Source organism: Pelodiscus sinensis, chromosome 32 (assembly GCF_052426305.1).
Source record: "Pelodiscus sinensis isolate ZL-2025 chromosome 32, ASM5242630v1, whole genome shotgun sequence".
NCBI classification, from domain to species: Eukaryota; Metazoa; Chordata; order Testudines; family Trionychidae; genus Pelodiscus; species Pelodiscus sinensis.
This window is the reverse complement of record NC_143083.1, coordinates 12,851,303-12,860,659: the sequence shown is the minus strand read 5'-3', so window position 1 is coordinate 12,860,659 and position 9,357 is coordinate 12,851,303. Positions and strand designations below refer to the sequence as shown.

At 47.0% G+C, this 9,357-nt stretch overlaps 1 protein-coding gene across 4 annotated transcripts in view; it reads right to left on the bottom strand.

The window, feature by feature from the left end:
- GATAD2A (GATA zinc finger domain containing 2A) overlaps positions 1-3,345 on the bottom strand; it is a 121,166-nt gene extending 117,821 nt beyond the window's left edge. Inside the window, exon 1 of one of the 4 annotated variants that reach the window (XM_089774987.1) lies at positions 3,191-3,345. The gene's annotated coding sequence lies outside the window, so the exon portion shown is untranslated. The remainder of the gene's footprint in view (positions 1-3,190) is intronic. The other 3 variants (XM_089774993.1, XM_089774988.1, XM_089774994.1) reach the window with 3 other exon arrangements.
- Between the last annotated feature and the right edge of the window lie 6,012 nt (positions 3,346-9,357).

Here is a 9,357-nt window from a genome sequence, read left to right as displayed (position 1 = left end):
GCCTGGAGCTGGCGCCGCCCCTGTGCCGCACGTCCAGGGGCAGGGCCAGCCCCGATCACTCGGCAGGCGCGCAGAAATGGCCCGGCAGGCGCTCTGGCGCCCGCGGGCGCCACGTTGGGGACCACTGATCTAGGAGAAAAAAAAAAGGGCAGCTGAATCCTAGTATCCTATAAAGCAATGGAGCATACTCTTCTCCCAGGTCAGGGTGCTCAATTTTTCCCTTTTCCTTCTTTTTCATTCTTCCCCCTGCTAGCCTACAATGCCCTGTGCAGACACTGCTTTACTATTAAGTAGTGCTGATTGTGAAGACCATCAATACTTCTCCAATTCTGAAGCAGAAATGAATCAATCAAGAGATGCAAGTTGTTACTTTCTTTGGGTAGGATTAGCAATGTTATTTTATGTTGGCATAGTGAGCAAGAAACCTGATTTCTGATTTCACACAACACTGTGCTAGTATTTTATTAGTATTGTCAGAATCCCTTTGCACCTTTAAGTTTGATCAACATTAGACTTAAGACCCATTTAACATGTTCCCATCCTTACTATTAATTTCCTACTTGCATTGGGAAAACTGATAGAGCATACAACCCATTTCTTCTAAAAAAGACTTAAATGACTCTTAAAGTTCAAGTACAAGAAGCATCAGAGTGTAAAGTCACCCATACAGGAAAAAAAACAACAGCTTCAGTCCCATGCACCTTAGCTCTACTGAAGGAAGAGCAAAATAGTCCATGTTATTCCAAAATCTAGCATGGCCCTTTAATTTTTGTTGCAATAAAGAGACTAATATTTTTTTACATACAGTAAATGTAGTTTAAGAGGTTTAGGCTTTGTAGTGTCAAAAATAGGACAATACTAGATGAAAGCTAATTCACATCTTTCAAGTGGCTTTTTAGAAATAAGGGAAATACATGTATACATAAATATGAGTTACTTGATTGATTTAAAACTAGTTTCAGTTTCAGAGGCAGACAGAAATGTTTTCCCATCTGAAAGTGACAAATTAAAGCTACTCTAGCATAAGGTAGATTAAGTAGCTACTATTTGGATCACGTGTGTTATTTTTCACACTTGCATGCCATAAGAGCTTGTCTCAAACCTCTCCAAAAATTCATCATGGTATGGGAACAATGATTAAAATGGAAATTAAAACTAAACCTTAAAAAACAAAACTGTTGAACTGGAATAAGTGGCTGTTTTCTGAAAACGTGGCCCCCACTGTTCTAAAGAACAACAAAAATTACTAAAAAAAAACGTTGTGGGAAAAAATTAGGTTTAATTTGTGCTTTGGAAGAACTCTGATTATAAATAGTATTAATCAAAAGCATTGTAAACAATTTCTCATTTTCTAACTATATAAGCTGTGGAAACCTAAATAAATATAACTGGGGATTAGAAAAACTATACTTTTTTCCTTAACGTTTTTTATTTAAAATTCAGGACATACATTTAAACAATGCTCACTCCGAAAACAGACCTAGTCCTTTTCAAATATTCAAGTTGAACATATTCTTTTAACTCTGGCACCTGCTACAATATGCACCATAAAAAAGATGTACATCTAAGTAAGTATAGAAGGCTTATATGGACCAAAAATTACTTGTTATAAAGTTGACACACAATATGCTGAGTTGACAGCTCCCAGTTTAACCCCAACATTGTTTCATCTGAGCACAACTTTTCCACTCCTTTCTGAGTTGCCACTTAACTAAGCTCCATTTTGTCCTCACTAACTTTACCTACAACACTATTCTGGGGAGCAATGTTATGACACAAAGACAGGGCGGGGGGAAGGGAGGGGAAGACAAGAAAGAAAATTGATGTTTTTAAGAAGCAATCTACAAATATACCCCTAACCATATCTGGATGGTGAGGAGAAGGTGGTAGACCACAGACACAACATAAGTTTATTTTGTATAGCATTTTTCTTGTACACATACTTGTTACCCTCAAAGGTATTACAGAGATACACACCAGCAGAAAGAAAAAAAATATATTTATAGTGGCAAAGGAATAAAAGAGGTCAGATTAAAGGGGGAAAATTAACTCATTTGTCACTGACTTCCACATGTAACTTCTGCACCTGGGAACGTGGAAAGTTACATACCTAAGTAAATGCAGTTACCCATCTTTGGCACCAGCCCTACCAAAAGACATCCCTCTTAAGCCCCATCATGAGCTCATCCCATCTGGCACTCCTCTACACACAACCAATATTTTGCAGGTACTTTCTTCAAGTGGCCCACCCATGAAAAAAATAAAACGCTTGTCTGTCCATGCCAGGCCCCTTTCCCCCAAATCTCACTTTTTTCCTTGTGGCACAGAACATACCACACAAGCCTGTGCCAGTGTCTTGTGTGTTTGTTACCCTGAAAAGTACCCTCTATTTTCACCATTCCACCCTAAATCTCCCCATATAAGTCTCCCCTTTCTGGCACGGCTCCCTCCCCAGTCTCATTTTGCTGCTGACCCTGACCCTCTCCCAAGCCACATCCTTGCCCCAAAGTTCTGCCCAAGCTGCCGATCCCTGGCACGACACCAGGCACCCCAGATCTGGCTGTGTCCCCGAGGCAAGTCCCAGGATGCCCCCTCCCTGCCAGCCTCTAGGTGCCCACGTCCCTGGTACTTCCTGAGCGCTGGTCTCCTTTCAGATGCCTCAGTCTCTGCCCATTCCTGGAGCTTCCCTAGGCCAAGCTTCCCAGCATTCCCTCCGCCCTTCTCCCAGCCCCCCCCCCGCCCTGAGCCCCGACCCCACCCCTCCCCCCGCAATTGGCCTCCTCGGGGGCCTTTCCCCGCCCCCACCCGTTCGCCCCAGCTCTTCCTGGTTCCCTCAGCACAGCCCTTCCTGAGGCCTGCCCCACCCCCACCCCGCCGCCGCGCGTCCCTTTGCTCAGGCCTTGCCCCCCCCCCCCCCTTCCGCGGCTTCACCCCCCCTTCCCCACTCGCCTCAGTGCCCCCCCTTCCCTTTGCCCCCCTTCCCTCAGGGCCGTCCCCGCAGCCGGGGGCACCCCTCCCCCATCGCTGCCCCCCCCCACCCCGTCTCCCGGCCACCCAGCCCCTCCCTTCCAACGCTCCCTTTTCCTCAGCCCCGGTGCCCCCCCTTTTTCCTCAGCCCAGCCCCCCCCCTTCCCTGCCGCGCCCTCGCCCCGGGCCCCACAGGTTGCTGGGGGCGGGGGATGCCACTCACTCTCCTCAGCCCCCTCAGAGCCGCCTCCTCCTCCTCAGCGGGGCCCGGGCCGGACTGGGGCCGTGGGGGGAGGGGAGGCGGCTCCCTCAGGTGGCCACTGACAGGAGGAGGGAGGAGAAGGAGGGGGCCTGCGCGCGCAGGGAGACCCGCCTCGCGCCGGGTTCCCTCCCCCCGCGCCGCGCGCCACCGGCGGCGCGGGACTCCCAGGGTGGCGCGCGCGCCACCAACCGTCACCACCTCGGGACGCTTCTTTTTTTTTTTTTTTTTTTCCCGCCCACACCAGTTGCTAGGCAGATTTGACAGCCTGCCCCTCCGTCTCTCCCTGGGAAAAAAACATTGACAGCGACGACAGCCAATAAAGCGGCAGGATTGTCACCCCGCCAACCAATCAGCCCGGGAGGGGGCGTGTCTAAGGCGGAAAAAAGAGAAGCCCGGCCTCTCGCGAAGCGCTGAGCGACCGTCAAAGCAACCAATGGGCAAACCCGGAAGCGGATGGCGGCTCAAAATTGGGGGGGGGGCTTCGTTTTAAAAGGCGCGGTGAGGAGGCTCGCAGGCCGTGGCCTCAGAGGGTGCGCGGAGCTCGGCGCCGTAGGGGCGGGGAAGGGGAGGTCTTGGGGCGGGAGCTAGATCGGCTGGTGGGGGGGCGGGGCACAGAGTAGGTGGGGGCGGGGCACAGAGTGGGTGGCTGGTTGGTGGGGGGCAGGGCACACAGTAGGTGGGGGTGGGGCACAGAGTGGGTGGCTGGTTGGTGGGGGGCAGGGCACACAGTAGGTGGGGGTGGGGCACAGAGTGGGTGGCTGGTTGGTGGGGGGCAGGGCACACAGTAGGTGGGGGTGGGGCACAGAGTGGGTGGCTGGTTGGTGGGGGGCAGGGCACACAGTAGGTGGGGGTGGGGCACAGAGTGGGTGGCTGGTTGGTGGGGGGCAGGGCACACAGTAGGTGGGGGTGGGGCACAGAGTGGGTGGCTGGTTGGTGGGGGGCAGGGCAGGGCACAGAGTGGGTGGCTGGTTGGTGGGGGGCAGGGCACACAGTAGGTGGGGGCGGGGCAGAGTGGGTGGCTAGTTGGTGGGGGGCAGGGCACACAGTAGGTGGGGGTGGGGCACAGAGTGGGTGGCTGGTTGGTGGGGGGCAGGGCACAGAGTGGGTGGCTAGTTGGTGGGGGGCAGGGCACACAGTAGGTGGGGGTGGGGCACAGAGTGGTGGCTGGTCAGTGGGGGAAGGTGCAGCCCAAGCTGGGGGGCTGGCCAGAGGGGGCAGGGAGGATGTGGAATGGGGGGAAGTTTGCTGGCTAGTGAGTGGGGGTGGGTGCAGCACAGGGTGGCTAAGTGGTGGGGATGTAATAATACAGTCAATTAACCCGATAAACAAACTCCATTAATGCTTTGGACTACGCGCATTTCCTCCCCAGACAGCACCTTTCTTTTTTTTTTTTTTTAAAGCAGGCCGGCTCAGTCCTGACTTGTGGCGGGTCTGGGACCTACCCCCGCTTCGACTCTGCATTTAAAGTGTATTAGGAACCAGGCGGACAGGCAGCCTGGCTCAGTCGGGTCCGGATCTCAGGCCCCCACCCTGGACAGGAGCTGCTGCCACCCCACCCTGCTGCCTCTGTTTCAAACTGGCTACCCTCATGGACCAGCTCCTGCCTGGCATCCCAGCCCCATCTCCCCTGCATTAAGATGGGCTGCTTCCTCTTAAAATGTATATGAGATGAATCCATTCAATGGCTGGAATGGAGACAAACCAGACTGCATGGACCAGCAGGCTCAGTGTATATCCCTGCGCTGTCCCTGCTGCCCATCTGCCACAATACCCCCATCCGTGATCTGGCAGTCACCGGGGACTTAGAGAAATAGTAACTTGAACAGATTCTTGTCGGCTATGGTTTGGTTGTGTGACCAAAGTCAAATGACTTTATGTTGCTGGGCCTCAGTTTCCCATGGGGGAAGGTTTAATAAGTGAAAACAGAACTAGATCAGCATTTGGACTCTTGCCCATGACAGGGTTTCTAGCAATTCTTCTATATAGACTCCACCTTAAGTTACTATTTCTCTAAGTCCCCAGTGACTGCCAGTATGCTTCCTTAGCCACACTGAGTATCAGGAGGTAGAGTTGGCTCTTCCTTGGGTGTCAGTACCACACAAAGATCATGGTTTCCAACCATTCACACCAAGGCTTAGTCTGAAGATCATCATAAACGTCACCAGCTTCTCCGACTGCAGGGCACATTTCTCTGACCTGTCTTCAACATAAACAAAGAACAGCACATACATGTAAAAAACCTACAAACCTTCCCAAAACAAAATAAACATTCTACTGTGCACAGTTGTTCCCTCCAGAAAGAGGATGCAAGAACAAATCGTCTACATGTTTTGTTAGTCTATAAAGTGCTACCAGACCATTTGTTGTTTTTTAATTTTATCTGACTGATGTTAGTCATGTTGCTTGTGTGTTAGTGGATGGCACTTGAATACTACAGAGTTGAGGGCAGTATAAGAACCTATGTATAATAGACAGCAATGTTAAGCTGAAAAATGAGTTCTGACAGACTTGGCAAAGTAGTGAATAGAATCAATTTTACAACAGTATGAGAACTCCATTTAGTATAGCCCCAGCATTGAAATATTATTTCAAAAGAGCAAGTTGACTCGAAGATGCTGTTATCTGACCGGTATTAGTTTTGCTTTTAAGCGTCTGTGTTTTATTTGGTACTGATTCTAGTTAGTCTCCAGTATTGAACTGTTCCTGAAAGAGACATAGTCCTCTAGGGCCCAGGTATTCGTTAGTGGATGCTAGCCTGTTTGCCAAAAGGTAGGAATGGGCAACAGAAGATGGATCACATAATTACCTGTTCCATTCCTTCCCTCTGAGGCATGTGGCATTGGAAGCTGTTGGAAGATAGGATATTGGGCTAGATGGATTTTTGCTTTAACCCAGTTTAACTGTTCTTATGAGACTGTTTGCTATGTTACAGTGAAGTACAACTGAAAGTTCAGTGATTTTGTGGCAAGAGCATCAGGTTTTAAATTGCTGAACAACAGTATTTGAAATGTTTTAAGAACATGAATGAAAGGAAACGTTGCTGTAATTTTCTTCTCAGAATCTTATCCTCTCTTGGTTTCAGTGACTCTACTCCCGGTTCTCCTACATCTCTAATCCTTCAGCATCTTGTCTGAAGCATCTTCCTTATCTTCCCCTCCTCTTCAACTTTCTGTGGGAGGTTTTCAAGGCTCTGTCCTAGGTTCCTTTTTCTTCTACACCTTTTTGCTAGGCAATCTGATCCACAAACCCAAATTCAACTACCATCTCTATGCTGATTACTCTAGCTCTTTATTCCAGACTTAACTCCTTTGCCCAAACAAAAATCTTGGCTGGTGTCTGACATCTCATGGATGTCTAGCCCTCAGCTCAAAACTAAAACTGCTCTTAATATCACCTTCTCTGCAGCCCTCTCTGTTACTCCTTTCTTAATCATTGTGGCAAAACCACCATCCTGCTATTCACTCAGGATCAGAACCAGGGCATACTGATTGACTCAAATGGGTCCTCACCTCTAAGGCTACGTCTACACTGCAGGCTTCTTGTGCAAGAACTGTTTTGCATAAGAATTCTTGTGCAAAAGGTCTTACGCAAGAGCACATCCACGCTGCCATGTGCTTTTGCACAAGAGATGTGCTTTTGCGGAAAAGGACCCTGTTGGATAAATATACTCTGATCTAAAAAGGTCATGACAAAGCGAATGCTGGCTACGTCACACAAAAGGGAAAACGAGCAAACTCATGGAATTTCCTTTCTTGGTCACATGGGTAGAGGATACAACTGTGCATTAAAGTGTGCCACTTAACAACTGCAGGAAGTCCAGGTAAACTGCTGACCAATTCAGTGAAAAGGATTTTGCGTGAAAATATGCACTCAAGCATCTAAACATGCTACAGAGAACAGCCCCACAAAAAGCGTATCCTGTGGTGAGAACAGGAGGATCTGGATTCCTGATCTCATTTCCCACCTCTGATATTGATTTTCATTGTTATTTAGGGCCAATCTCAATCTGAGTGACTCAGTTTTACACATTTGGAAAACAATATAGTAGCTTATCTTCAGAAACAGCTGCACTTTGTGTTCCTTAAATTCCCCACACTGACAGGATCTGTAGAGCCATGGATCTTATCATCCAGGGGTACACAGAAGTCTTAAAAGGGGGACATCAACTCATCTAGGTATTTGCCTAGTTTTACAACAGGCTACATAAAAGCATTAGAAATCAGTACAAACTAAAATTTCATACAGTGTTTATACTGCTTTACATACTGAACTGTAGGTACAATATTTTATTCCAAGATCTGTTTTGTAAAGTAAGAGAATTAGAAATTTTTCAGTAATAGTGTGGCTTTGATGCTTTTTAATTTCTATGTCTGATTTTGTAAACAAGTGGTTTGTAAGTGAGGTAAAAGCTGGGGCAAGCAAGAAAATCAGACTCCTGAAATTATTTAAGTAGTCTGTAAAGGTTGAGGAGTCAAAATACTTGCAGAGATGGGAACAGAACACAAGTCACTTAAGCTCTGTGCCTCAGTTTCTCCATCTGTAAAATAGAGAAAATGAGATTTGCCTTGTCTGTATAGTGCTTTGAGATCTATTAATGAAAAATGACAAGAGCAAAGTATTCTTACTAACCTTCAGCAGTAAATCTCCAAAGCAAAGAGGCACCAAACCAAGCATATGTTATGATTTAATAATTTGCAGTGATAGCGGATGAAATATAGCCTCATTTAGAAATGGCCTTCTTTGCCAATAGCAAAATATATCCACTTAGAAGCATATATTGCAGTCCCACACATAGGCTATGTCTATACTCATTTTTTGAGGAAGAATGGCTCTTGCGCAAGAGGGGGGTTTTGCGCAAAAAGGAGCCATGGACTCTGCTCATTTTTGTGCAAAATCCTCTTGTGCAAAAACAGCTGCTCATTACTTATGCAAATGAAGCACAGCAATATTCCATGCCACACTTCATTTGCATATGCTTTTCCGCAAGAAGGCTATAGTATAGAAGCAGCCATAGAGAAATGTCCTTTTCCCCTTGTAAATGTATTTAGCACCTTCCATTACAGTGCTTACAGATTATCCATGATCTGTCTTGTGTACACAGAAAGTGCCACTTACAAACTTTCTCTGGGTACAATAGAAGAAAAAAAAGTTTTAAAAAGAAAATGAGTGTGTCCTGGGATGTAATTACTTTTCAGGCATCCCTATTGTCTATACACTCAGGGTTGATGTAGAGTGGTACATACCACAGTTCAGTGCTCTGGTTCTTCTTGGCATTATCACTGATATATTATGGACCTCCATTAATATCCTGATAGAGCTCCATAGCATTTAAGGGTCTGGTTATAAACGCTGAATCATATTCTTTAGTTACTTTGGTGCTCAGGAAGCAATAAAAACTGGTAATCATCTACTCTACTGGCAAGGCTGGCACTATTATAACCCTGAAAGATGCATTTGTTCTTCTGAATCTAGAGCCCATAGCAACACCTACTGGTTGTGGGTGGACTGCAAGATGAAACAAGATCATTTGTGATAGGTCAGACTACCACCTCAGTATTACATAATGACCTCTCCTCCTTCCCCCACACACCCTTCTTCTTTATATCTAGGTCAGGGGTTTCCAAACAGTTTCATGCCAGGAACCACACCTCTTAACAGACTGGACAAAATACAATCTTGTCTCCAAGAGCTTTGAAAGGGATATTAATACTTGGTGCTCCAGGCCATTAGCCAACAAGTAATGGGGGGTCAGAAGGAAACTTTTGTGGTGGGACAGGAGGGAGAAGTGTTATGCTATCACTGCCTTCTGTAGGGTTTCTTCCACCTCTCAAGCATCTGAAATGCACCTCCAGCAGATACAGGACAAGAAGGCGTATTAGTCTGATGCTATCTGGCAAGTCCTCCATTTCCTATTTTCAACTAAATTACTTGCATTTCAGTGACCTCAAATTTCAGGAGACTCTGCTTATGAGCTTGTTAATGAAAAAAGGGACACAGGTTGTGTTTTCCTCTATCTTCTTTTAGTCTTGTTGCTTCAGATGAGTGCAGAGTGTAAAAGGAGAGAGCCCACACCACTGGGTAGTCCACACTTACCACATACAAAGATGTTTCTAAGTCAGGAGACCCCC